Source organism: Sebastes umbrosus, chromosome 12 (assembly GCF_015220745.1).
Source record: "Sebastes umbrosus isolate fSebUmb1 chromosome 12, fSebUmb1.pri, whole genome shotgun sequence".
Classification (NCBI taxonomy): Eukaryota; Metazoa; Chordata; class Actinopteri; order Perciformes; family Sebastidae; genus Sebastes; species Sebastes umbrosus.
In genome coordinates, this window is record NC_051280.1 from 5,560,155 (window position 1) to 5,574,563 (window position 14,409).

A 14,409-nucleotide genomic window follows, 5' to 3' on the forward strand; every position below is an offset into this window, starting at 1 on the left:
GTTCTCTCTTCCATTGTTTCCAAATGAGACAATGTTTTCCAGAAAAATGTCACATCATGTCCTGAATCTTTTTTCTACTGTTAAAGTCCACAGACTGCTGTCCTGTGTGAGGCACTGTTGGGATTTGAACCCAAAATCTCCCGTTTACGAGACATCACTTTTAAAATGTATTTATTTATTTTATAATTAAGTTTTAATGCATTTCTTATTGATTTAGAAAAACTATTTCTAATAATAAATGTTAATAAATGTTTATGAATGTATTTCTTGTTGTCCTTTATATTATTAAATATGATGTATTTCTGTATTATCTTCTTCAGCACTTCACTGGGTCAAAGACAACAATCTGAAAATATTATCTCAGATATTAAAAGTAATCTAGATACTACTACTAATAATAATAATAATAGTATTAATAATAATAATAATAATAATAGTATTAATAATAATAATAATAATAACAGTATTAATAATAATAACAATAGTATTAACAATAATAATATAATTGTTATTAATAATAATAATAATAATGATAATAATAGTATTAATAATAATAATAATAATATTAATAATAATAATAACAATAGCATTAACAATAATAATAATATTAATAATAATAATAATGATGATAATAATATCATTATTAATAATAGTATTAACAATAATAATAATAATGTTAATAATAATAATAATAATAATAATAATAATAATAATAATAATACAAATAATAATAATCAAAGGGAACAGTGACTACAGAGTTTCATCTCCTGAAACCAGCTGTGTCCAGATGTGTTGATGTTTGTGATGACCTGAAGGATGAAGAGTAGATCCTCCTCTTCCTCCTCCTGAAGTTAAATAAACTGGAAGCTGAAGATGAAGATGAAGATGAAGATGCATCACCATCACAGAGCTGACAGCAGGTTGTCACAGCACAGCGACGCTACACACATTAGGAAAAGGAGAAGAAGAAGAACACGAAGAAGCCCCGCCCCCTCTGCAGGTAATTGACAGGGGATGAGTGGAGCCTCAGAGGAGAGCAGCTTCTGGAGCCAGACTGGAGCCAGCTAAATTAAGGTATTATTGGTTATATGCACACGACAACCTCTCCCTGTAAAACTTAAACAGAGTTCATACGACTCTTTAGCATGATTTGATGAATTCTGCTTGTAAATGATGTCAATAAGAATGAATTTAAGAGCGGTAGAGTTTCTCCTGCTCGGTTAGTTTAATTAATGATCAGAACAGCGAGAGCAGGTGGTCGCAGTAGAATCAGAGAATCACTCCTCCTGAGCCAGACTCCGTTTAAAATGTGAGCATATGTGATTCACGAGACATAACACACTTTTTCTTCTTCACAAATATAAATATATTTGACGAAACTTTACGGTGTTCTGCTCAGTTCGGCACATAAAGCATGTAAGTTCAGCAGAGTTTAATGCAGTTTTAACTCTCACAAGTCCTCTGCTGCTTCGCTAGCTGCTCGTGGGAACACTAAGAACTGGTTTAAAAGTCTAAATGAAGCTGAAATAGTGAACCGTTATGTATGCCGAATTTATCAATAGGCTTTAATAAACAAACCGGATTGATGTTCCGAGTCATATTTGTGGAGTTGTGAACGTTTTTCACTAAAGTGAAAGAATGTATCAGTGAGTCTGGTGGATGTGTTTGTGTCAACGTGAGAACGGGCTGTTTCTGCTGAGACTATCGTGAGTCAGTGGGGCCTGTTATCACAGAAACGCTCATGGAGCTCATTATGTGGACAATAAGTCAAGTTAATGTACTATTTTACTCTGTTCTTGGTGTTCTGTGACTGCTAATTGGGTTCTTTCTCTCTTCTCTTTCAGTTCTTTGGAGTCCGACGCTTCCGCGGCGCCCTTGAACGCCCCATGTAGAGCGGTCCGACAGCGACACCCGGAGGCGGGTCGGTGAACTGCAGCTGGTATGTTTGAATAGAAGCCAGAGACAGACAGAAGGGTTCTCTTCCTGCTTCTAAGCAGCAGTTTAACTGGTGAAATAAAGAGATTAAAGTGTGATTGGATCCGTCAGACTCTCACATCAACACGTTTAATGTTCACAAGCAGCAAACACAGCACGACTAGACCAGAACCGCTGTAGACTGAGTCCAGATAGGAGCCACTTCAGAGGCATTCAGCAGCAGGACAAAGAGCAGGACATGCAGGCTGTTTTAATCCACATAGCAGCAGGGTCAGAGTGTGTCCAGGTCCTGGTTCAGGTCCAAATCAGTCTCCTGGGTCTGTTTTCTTATTGTGAAGCAGGTTCCAGAAGTCCAGGAGCTTTCTCTGCTGCGAGCGTCCTCCTTGTCTCTTCCGGCTCGAAGGCGGCAGGATGATATAATCCAGACCGGATCAGACCGGTTCCTGCTTTCTCCCCGTCTCTCACAGTGTGGCTCTACCAGCCCCCGCTAACCCCTGAGGGTCTGGAGGGGGGTCAGAGTCCTCCTGGAGGAGGGGCGTCGAGTCAGCCTTTTGTTCTCGCGCCTTCAGGCATCCAATCCTCAACGGCTGACGTCACCCCAGCCTGTCTGAATCTCCCAGCATGCCTCTGGAACACTCACAGGCTCAGCCTGAACTCGTACCACCTCAGACTGATCCAGACCAGATCTGGAGAGCCATTATGGTTTAGTTAAGGTACCTAACCACCAGCACAGCCCCCAGACCTGTCTCTACTGTTCACATGTATTGACTAGAAGCCAGTAGAGTCTTGTCTGTTCTCCAGACCCTCAGTCTGGTCCCGTAAAGGACTAGTGCCTATAAAAACATCTCAGGATCTTCCTCCTATTGCATTTACTTCGGTAATGCATATTCTAAAATTGGAACGATACAGAGAAGATTAGCATGGCCCCTGCGCAAGGATGACACGCAAATTCGTGAAGCGTTCCTTCTATTATGACTTTTCTGATCATTATGGGATGTTTTCTGATGTTTTAATGATTTTTTGGAAATTTTTAGAATTGTTTCTGATTATTTTCTGATTTTTGTATTTATTTTCTATGACTTTTCTGATTATTTTCTGATGTTTTATGATTTTGTCTGATTTTTTTCTGTGTATTTTATGACTGTCTGTGATGTTTATTGATGATTTTATGATTTTTTTTATGAGTTATTGTGGTACTTGTTAAGATACTAAGTCATTATTTTGAGATACTAAGTCATTTGAAAATACTAAGTCATTATTTTGAAATACTAAGTCATTATTTTGAGGTATTAAGTCATTATTTTGAAATACTAAGTCATTATTTTGAAATACCAAGACAATGTTTTGAAATAATAAGTCATTATTTTGAACTACTAAGTCATTATTTTGAAATACAAAGTCATTATTTTGAAATACAAAGTCATTATTTTGAAATACAAAGTTATTATTTTGAGGTATTAAGTCATTATTTTGAAATACCAAGACAATGTTTTGAACTACTAAGTCATTATTTTGAACTACTAAGTCATTATTTTGAAATAGTAAGACATTATTTTGGGGGTATTAAGTCATTATTTTGAAATACAAAGTCATTATTTTGAAATACTAAGTCAATATTTTGAGATACAAAGTCATTATTTTGAAATATAAAGTCATTATTTTGAAATACAAAGTCATTATTTTGAAATTCAAAGTCATTATTTTGAACTACTAAGTCAATATTTTGAAATACAAAGTCATTATTTTGAAATACTAAGTCATTATTTTGAGATACTAAGTCATTATTTTGAAATACTAAGTCATTATTTTGAGGTATTAAGTCATTATTTTGAAATACCAAGACAATGTTTTGAAATACAAAGTCATTATTTTGAAATACAAAGTCATTATTTTGAAATACAAAGTCATTATTTTGAAATACAAAGTCATTATTTTGAAATACAAAGTCATTATTTTGAAATACTAAGTCATTATTTTGAGATACTAAGTCATTATTTGAAAATACTAAGTCATTATTTTGAAATACTAAGTCATTATTTTGAGGTATTAAGTCATTATTTTGAAATACCAAGACAATGTTTTGAAATACTAAGTCATTATTTTGAAATACAAAGTCATTATTTTGAAATACAAAGTCATTATTTTGAAATACAAAGTCATTATTTTGAAATACTAAGTCAATATTTTGAGATACAAAGTCATTATTTTGAAATATAAAGTCATTATTTTGAAATACAAAGTCATTATTTTGAAATACAAAGTCATTATTTTGAAATACAAAGTCATTATTTTGAACTAAGTCAATATTTTGAGATACAAAGTCATTATTTTGAAATACAAAGTCATTATTTTGAAATACAAAGTCAATATTTTGAGATACTAAATCATTATTTTGAAATTCAAAGTCATTATTTTGAACTACTAAGTCATTAATTTGAACTACGAAGTCATTAATTTGAACTACTAAGTCATTAATTTGAAATACAAAGTAATTATTTAGAAATACAAAGTCAAATACACTTGACAGCAAATACACTTGACAAACCATTTACAATAACAGAATTCTATAACCCACTCAAACTCATATTCATCGAACCACTTGCAGCAGCCATCCATCAAAAAGTAAACATCACAGGAATCCAAACAAACAATATGCATCACAAGGTCAGCCTTTATGCAGACGACATTCTACTTTACTTACAAAATCCTTCATCTTCATTACCCGAAACCATCCGCCTCATAAATACTTTTTCTAAAATATCTGATTACACTATCAACTGGTCTAAATCCAGCATTCTCCCACTCAGCCCTAATATTTGGGATGTGGCAGTTCCAACACCACTCACCTTTCTGCCAACTGGTAATATCACATACCTATGAATCAACATTTCACCCAGGCTGTCGGAGTTAGTCCATCTCAACTTCAACCCACTTCTCAAAACAGTAGAGGACAATCTTCAACGTTGGATGAATCTACCAATATCCCTCATAGGCAGAATCGCATCTATCAAAATGATCATATTACCAATGATAAATTACCTATTCTCAATGATCCCAATCAAGCCCCCACCCTCTTGGTTCAAATCTTTAGACTCCATCATCTCAAAATTCTACTGGAAAAACAAGACACCTAGAATCAAACTACCCACTTAACAAAAACCCAAAGCTCAAGGAGGTCTGGAAGCACCTATAGCATCACGGTGGATGATATGGTTCAATCTTCTCTGTGGGAGGAGAGAGGGAAGGGGGGTTCTGCTCCTGTGTATCTGCTGCAGAGCAGAAGGTCGGCGGTTCGACCCCTGCCTGCGGCAAGGATGGAGAAGAGCTTCAAGGTAAGGGCAAGGATGGAGAAGAACTTCAGGGCAAGGGCAAGGATGGAGAAGAACTTCAGGGTAAGGACAAGCAGGGTAAGGGCAAGGATGGAGAAGAACTTCAGGGTAAGGGCAAGGATGGAGAAGGACTTCAGGGTAAGGGCAAGGATGGAGAAGAACTTCAGGGTAAGGGCAAGGATGGAGAAGAACTTCAGGGTAAGATCAAGGATGGAGAAGAGCTTCAGTGTGAGGTCAAGCATGGAGAAGAGCTTCAGTGTGATGTCAAGGATGGAGAAGAGCTTCAAGGTAAGTAAAGGTTGTTAAACTACAGTAAACAGTAAAACAGTGAGGGATGGTAGTAAATGATATAGAACAATAGTAAAAAGATTAATAGTAAAGAAAGGTTTGTAATCAAATCTGTGCTCCGGTGAACAGTTAAAAGATGGTTCAAGAGTTGTATGATGATGCACATCTGCAACGCACCAGAGTTTGATTAAAACTAAATGTTGGCATGTGCCAGCGCCCTTAGGGCCTTGCGGTATGTATAGTATATGTATAGTATATGTATAGTATAGTATATGTATAGTATAGTATATGTATAGTATATTTATAGTATAGTATAGTATATGTATAGTAGTATCCTGGTTATGATCAAGATTTTTGAATATGTGGTTTATTTCTTGAAGCTCTGCTCGGTTGTAGAAACCCAGATAAGCCCTTATCCCACTTTTAAGAAGCTGGAATACTCTGATAGATACTCTGGTATGGAAACAGCTTTTTCACCTTATTTGCACAGCAGATGACCTTGTTTGTCTCCTCAGACTGAAACCTGAAGACTGTGTACTACAACACAGCAAGACCACATCAGTCCTGAACCACATCAGTCCGGTTCAGTCCGGTTCGATGACGTTTCCCTGATCCCAGACCCAGCTGTTGAACCAGAATCAGGGTCTGGGTGGACAAACATCTCTCACCCCCCCCCCCCCCCCCCCCTCCCCCCTTTGAAATGAAAGTAAGCCTTCTGCATTAAACAGACTCTCACATGATGATCTTTTTAAATGTGAGGTTATAATAACATCATTCTGTCAGCCTGAAACAAGAACACAGTCTGAGACAACGATCCACAGTTCAGCACAGAAGGCCTGTTTTTATTGAACACCTCAAATCATTCAAAGGTTACATTCAATATAATAATAATAATACTGTGTGTATATATATATATATATATATATATATATATATATAAATGGTACAGAGATAGAGCCAGATGCTGCTGGTCCAGACAGTGATGACTGATTACAACATGCTGTTTGATTATTGACACCATGAGAGTGAAACATCATCTCCCTTCTATCAGCTGAGGATGAACACGTGAAGTATCTAAAGTCTTTGTCCTCAGCTGCAGTGAACAAGGAGCATTATTTAGATGTAAAGCTTCATCTACACACATCTACACAGCTGTGTGTGTTTCCTCCTCTACATCTGTTCACTCTGGAAACAACAACAGTAGAAAACAATACAACTACAGACGGTTTGTTCTATAGTCGGCTGAAACACCACCTGAGAGGTCAAATAAAGTAGCTGTCTGTCTCTCTGTCTGTCTGTGTTTCTGCAGAGAAGGACATTACTAATAAAGAGACATCAGAGAGACTGAAACACACAACAACAGGAGGAGGTAACTCTGTTTGGATCCTGCCTCCTCTTCTCAGCCAGTCAGTCCTCCACAGAGCGACCTGAAGTGATGTCCTCTGTCCCGGCTGTGTCCACAGACCAGACAGATGTAACGCTCCGTCTTCAGTCCAGCAGGGACTGGATCAGCTTGGGGACGCACTGATAACCTGGCTGGACATCAGGACCCCCGCACCTCCTCCTCCTGAAAAGAAACACAAGAAAGGAAGAGAAGAAGTTGTGAAACATGTAACCTTAAGCGCTGTGAAACATGTAACCTTAACCCTACCACATCACAATAAAGGATTCTAATATCTACACTGTCATTATTATTGTCACCAGTAGCCCCTGTCACACAGCAGAATCAGAGAACAGAGGATTTAAGAAATGCTCCTCTTCCTCCTAGTTCTGCTGATATCTGTCCTCAGCAGGTGAAGTCCTGAACCAGAGGACACATACAGCTACATTACAGTGGTTTCCTCCTCTCACATCTGTATGTCATCAATACCAAACTAAAGCATCACAACATGTTCATCATCACATGTTCTGACATCTTTATATACATGAAATATAGGCTACAGTAGGTGCATGAACAGATGTGGGTTAGCTGTCTGTTAACAGCTGTATTAACAGACAGCTGTTAGTACAGTTAGCTGTGTATTAACAGCTGTATTAATACACAGCTAACTATTAACAGCTGTCTGTTAATACAGTTAGCTGTCTGTTAACACAGCTGTATTCAGCTCTACTGGACTGTAGAACTCCAGACACATGAATGAAAGTAGCCTCGTGTTTCTTGGCTCTACATGATAATCATGAGAGATCAGTTTCATGGAAGCAGATGGATCAGATAATAAGATAATATCAGGTGATATTAAACAGGTGAGTTAGAGCTACAGCAGAGTGTTAGTGATGTTAGCAGCCAGCAGCTGAATAAAACAGTTTAAACAGCATGAACGTTAGCTGGTTAACACGAAGCAGTGATTCATAGTGTAACGTTATAAGTTCATAGAGTAACATTAAAGTTTTAAGTTATTAAAACTATAAACTATAATCTCTATAGCATCACGGTGGTTGTTGACATCACTCAGGTATCAGTCAACGGGCCGTAAAAAGACGTAAAAACACCTCAGCTAGCTCCGCGTGGTAACGTCAGACATGAATGTGTGTTTTTATAGAGTTATACGCTCATAATTAATGAATAATAAGACATATTTAACTCACGTAGTAGCGCCGCTGTCAGGCTGACGGCGAGAATCCAACATGGAGGATGTTCGCTTTGGCTTTGACCCGCCCTACGAGGCTCCCGATTGGCTCTGACCAATTGTGTCATCGACCTGATTGGACGGCAAAAAGCTTGGATCGTCTGATTGGCTCTCGCCAATTGTGTCACCGATCCGATTGGCTCTCGCCAACTGTGCCAGGGCTCGTTCCAAATGTGTCTAATTCACAGAAGAATGAGTTCAGCGAGACTGTGGGAGGAGGGAGGGAAGGGGTGTTCTGCTCCTGTGTATCTGCCGCGGAGCAGAAGATCAACGGTTCGACCCCTGCCTGCGGCAAGGATGGAGAAGAGCTTCAGGATTGAGAAGAGCTTCAAGGTAAGTAAAGGTTGTTAAACTGTACAGTAAAACGTAAAACAGTAAGGGATGGTAGTAAATGATATAGAACAATAGTAAAACGATTAATAGTAAAGAAAGGTTTGTAATCAAATCTGTGCTACAGTGAACAGTTAAAAGATGGTTCAAAAGTTGTATGATGATGCACATCTGCAACGCACTAGAGTTTGATTAAAAGTAAATGTTGGCATGTGCCAGCGCCCTTAGGGCCTTGCGGTATGTATAGTATATGTATAGTATATGTATAGTATAGTATAGTATTGTATAGTATAGTATAGTATAGTATAGTATATGTATTGTATAGTATATGTATAGTATAGTATAGTATATGTATAGTAGTATCCTGGTTATGATCAAGATTTTTGAACATCTGGTTTATTTCTTGAAGCTCTGCTCGGTTGTAGAAACCCAGATAAGCCCTTATCCCACTTTTAAGAAGCTGGAATACTCTGATAGATACTCTGGCATGGAAACAGCTTTTTCACCTTATTTGCACAGACTGACTGTGTACTACAACACAACAAGGCCACATCAGTCCTGAACCACATCAGTCCTGAACCACATCAGTCCGGTTCCGATGACGTTTCCCTGACCCCAGACACAGCTGTTGAACCAGAATCAGGGTCTGGGTGGACAAAGATCTCTCACCCCCCCTTTGAAATGAAAGTAAGCCTTCTGCATTAAACAGACTCTCACATGATGATCTTTTTAAATGTGAGGTTATAATAACATCATTCTGTCAGCCTGAAACAAGAACACAGTCTGAGACAACGATCCACAGTTCAGCACAGAAGGCCTGTTTTTATTGAACACCTCAAATCATTCAAAGGTTACATTCAATATAATAATAATAATACTGTGTGTATATATATATATATATATATATCTTTATATATATATATATATATATATATAAATGGTACAGAGATAGAACCAGATGCTGCTGGTCCAGACAGTGATGACTGATTACAACATGCTGTTTGATTATTGACACCATGAGAGTGAAATATCATCTCCCTTCTATCAGCTGAGGATGAACACGTGAAGTATCTAAAGTCTTTGTCCTCAGCTGCAGTGAACAAGGAGCATTATTTAGATGTAAAACTTCATCTACACACATCTACACAGCTGTGTGTGTTTCCTCCTCTACATCTGTTCACTCTGGAAACAACAACAGTAGAAAACAATACAACTACAGACGGTTTGTTCTATAGTCGGCTGAAACACCACCTGAGAGGTCAAATAAAGTAGCTGTCTGTCTCTCTGTCTGTCTGTCTGTACTGTATGTCTCTGTCTCTCTGTCTGTCTGTGTTTCTATAGAGAAGGACATTAATAATAAAGAGACATCAGAGAGACTGAAACACACAACAACAGGAGGAGGTAACTCTGTTTGGATCCTGCCTCCTCTTCTCAGCCAGTCAGTCCTCCACAGAGCGTCCTGAAGTGATGTCCTCTGTCCCGGCTGTGTCTACAGACCAGACAGATGTAACGCTCCGTCTTCAGTCCAGCAGGGACTGGATCAGCTTGGGGACGCACTGATAACCTGGCTGGACATCAGGACCCTGCACCTCCTCCTGAAAAGAAACACAAGAAAGGAAGAGAAGAAGTTGTGAAACATGTAACCTTAAGCGCTGTGAAACATGTAACCTTAACCCTACCACATCACAATAAAGGATTCTAATATCTACACTGTCATTATTATTGTCACCAGTAGCCCCTGTCACACAGCAGAATCAGAGAACAGAGGATTTAAGAAATGCTCCTCTTCCTCCTAGTTCTGCTGATATCTGTCCTCAGCAGGTGAAGTCCTGAACCAGAGGACACATACAGCTACATTACAGTGGTTTCCTCCTCTCACATCTGTATGTCATCAATACCAAACTAAAGCATCACAACATGTTCATCATCACATGTTCTGACATCTTTATATACATGAAATATAGGCTACAGTAGGTGCATGAACAGATGTGGGTTAGCTGTCTATTAACAGCTGTATTAACAGACAGCTGTTAGTACAGTTAGCTGTGTATTAATACAGCTGTATTAACAGCTGTCTGTTAATACAGTTAGCTGTCTGTTAACACAGCTGTATTGACAGACAGCTAACTGTATTAACAGCTGAATACAGTTAACACAGCTGTATTCAGCTCTACTGGACTGTAGAACTCCAGACACATGAATGAAAGTAGCCTCGTGTTTCTTGGCTCTACATGATAATCACGAGAGATCAGTTTAATGGAAGCAGATGGATCAGATAATAAGATAATATCAGGTGATATTAAACAGGTGAGTTACAGCTACAGCAGAGTGTTAGTGATGTTAGCAGCCAGCAGCTGAATAAAACGGTTAAACAGCATGAACGTTAGCTGGTTAACATGAAGCAGTGATTCATAGTGTAACGTTATAAGTTCATAGAGTAACATTAAAGTTTTAAGTTATTAAAACTATAAACTATAATCTCTATAGCATCACGATGGTTGTTGTCATCACTCAGGTATCAGTCAACGGGCCGTAAAAAGCCGTAAAAACACCTCAACGTCAGACATGAATGTGTGTTTTTATAGAGTTATACGCTCATAATTAATGAATAATAACATATTTAACTCATATAGTAGCGCCGCTGTCAGGCTGATGGCGAGAATCCAACATGGAGGATGTTCGCTTTGGCTTTGACCCGCCCTACGAGGCTCCCGATTGGCTCTGACCAATTGTGTCATCGACCTGATTGGACGGCAAAAAGCTTGGATTGTCTGATTGGCTCTTGCCAATTGTGTCACCGATCCGATTGGCTCTCGCCAATTGTGCCAGGGCTCGTTCCAAATGTGTCAAATTCACAGAGAAGAATGAGTTCAGCGAGACTGTGAGGATATGGTTCAATCTTCTCTGTGGGAGGAGGGAGGGAAGGGGTGTTCTGCTCCCGTGCATCTGCCGCGGAGCAGGAGGTCGGCGGTTCGACCCCTGCCTGCGGCAAGGATGGAGAAGAGCTTCAAGGTAAGGGCAAGGATGGAGAAGAACTTCAGGGCAAGGACAAGGATGGAGAAGAACTTCAGGGTAAGGACAAGCAGGGTAAGGGCAAGGATGGAGAAGAACTTCAGGGCAAGGGCAAGGATGGAGAAGCAGGGTAAGATCCAGGATGGAGAAGAACTTCAGGGTAAGTGCAAGGTTGGAGAAGAACTTCAGGGTTAGGGCAAGGAGGATGGAGAAGAACTTCAGGGTAAGGACAAGCAGGGTAAGGGCAAGGATGGAGAAGAACTTCAGGACAAGGGCAAGGATGGAGAAGCAGGGTAAGATCCAGGATGGAGAAGAACTTCAGGGTAAGGGCAAGGTTGGAGAAGAACTTCAGGGTAAGGGCAAGGTTGGAGAAGAACTTCAGGGTTAGGGCAAGGAGGATGGAGAAGAACTTCAGGGTAAGGACAAGCAGGGTAAGGGCAAGGATGGAGAAGATCTTCAGGGTAAGGGCAAGCAGGGTAAGGGCAAGGATGGAGAAGCAGGGTAAGATCCAGGATGGAGAAGAACTTCAGGGTAAGGGCAAGGTTGGAGAAGAACTTCAGGGTTAGGGAAAGGAGGATGGAGAAGAACTTCAGGGTAAGGGCAAGGATGGAGAAGGACTTCAGGGTAAGGACAAGCAAGGTAAGGGAAAGGATGGAGAAGAACTTCAGGGTAAGGGCTAGGATAAGGTTAAGAAGAGCTACAAGATAAGATGTTAAGGTAAGGTTAAGAAGAGCTTAGGATAAGGTTAAGAAGAGCTACAAGATAAGATGTTAAGGTAAAGTTAAGAAGAGCTTAGGATAAGGATGTTAAATTGACTTTTACTTACTTACAAAGGTAAATGAGGTAAATAAAATATGTAGTAGAAATGAAGTAGTAAATAGTAAGTAGTGGTATAACAGTACATAGTAAGATGGTTCAAAGCTGTATGATGATGTCAGAAGTTATGTAATGAATTATAAATGATAAGAAATAATAAAGCTTCCAAACAAATTGCAGATTGCAGACTTTTTCATTTTATTTACAAAACAAAAACAAAACAGCGAAAACAGAGTTAAAGACTAACTGGTGAACATAAAGTACAGTCAAAACATACAAAACATACATCATACATGAAATCAAGGAGGAGAAGGAGGTTAAATAACGCTCCAAAGTTGGGCTAACTTTTAAGGGGAAACAATTAACTGTCATGTCCATGTTCAAAGGGGTCCCTTGACCTCTGACCTCCAGATGTGTGAATGTAAATGGGTTCTACGGGTACACACAAGTCTCCTCTTTACAGACATACCCACTTTATGATAATCACATGCAGTTTGAGGCAAAAAACATAGGCTGAGACTCTGGTGGATCCAATGAGCCCAACTGGATTCATGTGTGATGATGTTAGTCCCCATAGGAGACATTTTATTGACCTCCCTCCCTTTGGTGACCTCTAGGATATTCACAGCCTCATGAAACTTTACAGCCACAAACTAGAGACCTAGAGCATTCAGAGGATGGATGGATCAGACTAGAGACCTAGAGCATTCAGAGAATGGATGGATCAGACTAGAGACCTAGAGCAAAAGTCAAAAGTTTTTTATTCCAAATCACAGCATGGCTTTTTCTCTGGTGTTCCTCTTCCTGTTGACCCACAGTGCTGAGCTGCATCTCAAATGTCCCTCAGTCCCCGCCCTGGTCTCCCCCCCCGTGTCCTCATTTCCTCCCTCCATTCCTCCACAGTTTTTCTGCCAACCGATGCGCAGTACGCGACTCCTCCAATGCGAGTGTGGCTGGTGTTGATCATCCTGGGCTTGCCACACTTGCTGCAGGTGTACTGCAACATCGGCCGGCGGGTTTTGCTCCTGGGCGGAGGCCCCAGCCCTGCGGCAGCTTCGGCCGCCTTCCTCTTCCTGTACATCGTGGACCGGGACAGTTTTTTTGGTGCAGAAAGAGGAGGCTGGCCAGCAGGGGGAGAAGTGATAAGGCCACCCGGGTGCGGTGCTGGAGGAGGACGAGGATGGGGGTGGCCACCAGATGAGGGTCCTGGCTGCTCCTCATCTGGTGGAGGGGGAGTAGGGAGTGGAGGGGGAGGAGGGGGACCTTGATGTGAGGGTCCTGGCTGGTCCTCGGGGACATTGAAGCTAAAGGGCTGTCCTTACCCGACCTGTACAGAGGACAGCCCTTTAGCTGGAGGACGACGCCAGTTCCCTGCAGCAGCTTATCCCTCCCCGCCCCTTTCTGGCGCCGAGAGAACCTGGAAGACAAACACAGGCTGTTTTTAGGCTCCTCATCTAACATCAATGACAGTAGAGATTACAACACATCAACACAGCTTCATGTTTAACTCTTACCACTCGTACAGGGTCCTCTGACTTAGCTCAAAGAGCTGGATTTCGGTCTGAGCCATCATCCTCAGCTTGCCAGCACTGCCTCTCTGATGGCCACGTAGTCTGCGAGGACGAGGGACCAGCGAGTCCCTGTGACCCCCCCCCCCCGAACCGCGTGGCCGCGGGGTTGAGCTGGCTGCAAATGGCCTCCACCAGGCGGCTGGTGCTGGGCCAAGTTGCAGGGCCCGAGCACGGTCCAAGAAGACAGCTGAAAAAGTAGTGGAGAGCACAGTGTGGGTTAGTATACAGCAGATATTTAGAGGAAACAGTCATTATTTGAAAACAGTCCTACCGTTCGACACTCTCTTTGCCAGGAAAGGCGGGACTCCTCCCCTTCGCTGCCTTGAACCGCCCCATAGGCTGCCTCTCCCGGTATCTGGGAGGGTAGACGACCTGCTGTTTGTCCTGCTCTGGCAGGCGATTCCAGAGCAGGATGAGTCGGTCTACCCTTCTGTCAGAAAGGACCTCATGAGGACCTGCCCATACTCGTTACCAACGTTAGTAACCCAGGTGGCCGTGTCA

The 14,409-nt window shown here is 40.7% G+C and overlaps 2 long non-coding RNA genes and 1 other non-coding gene across 3 annotated transcripts; all 3 read left to right on the plus strand.

The window, feature by feature from the left end:
* Window positions 1–935: 935 nt before the first annotated feature.
* Window positions 936–2,907, plus strand: LOC119497940. The gene is made up of 3 exons (XR_005209020.1): window positions 936–1,074; window positions 1,845–1,939; window positions 2,274–2,907. It is a non-coding gene; the product is annotated as an uncharacterized LOC119497940 (long non-coding RNA).
* Window positions 2,801–2,907, plus strand: LOC119499500. The gene has a single exon (XR_005209420.1). It is a non-coding gene; the product is annotated as a U6 spliceosomal RNA (small nuclear RNA).
* Window positions 2,908–11,399: 8,492 nt separating this feature from the next.
* On the plus strand, window positions 11,400–12,511 carry LOC119497880. The gene is made up of 2 exons (XR_005209007.1): window positions 11,400–11,885; window positions 11,919–12,511. It is a non-coding gene; the product is annotated as an uncharacterized LOC119497880 (long non-coding RNA).
* Window positions 12,512–14,409: the final 1,898 nt, after the last annotated feature.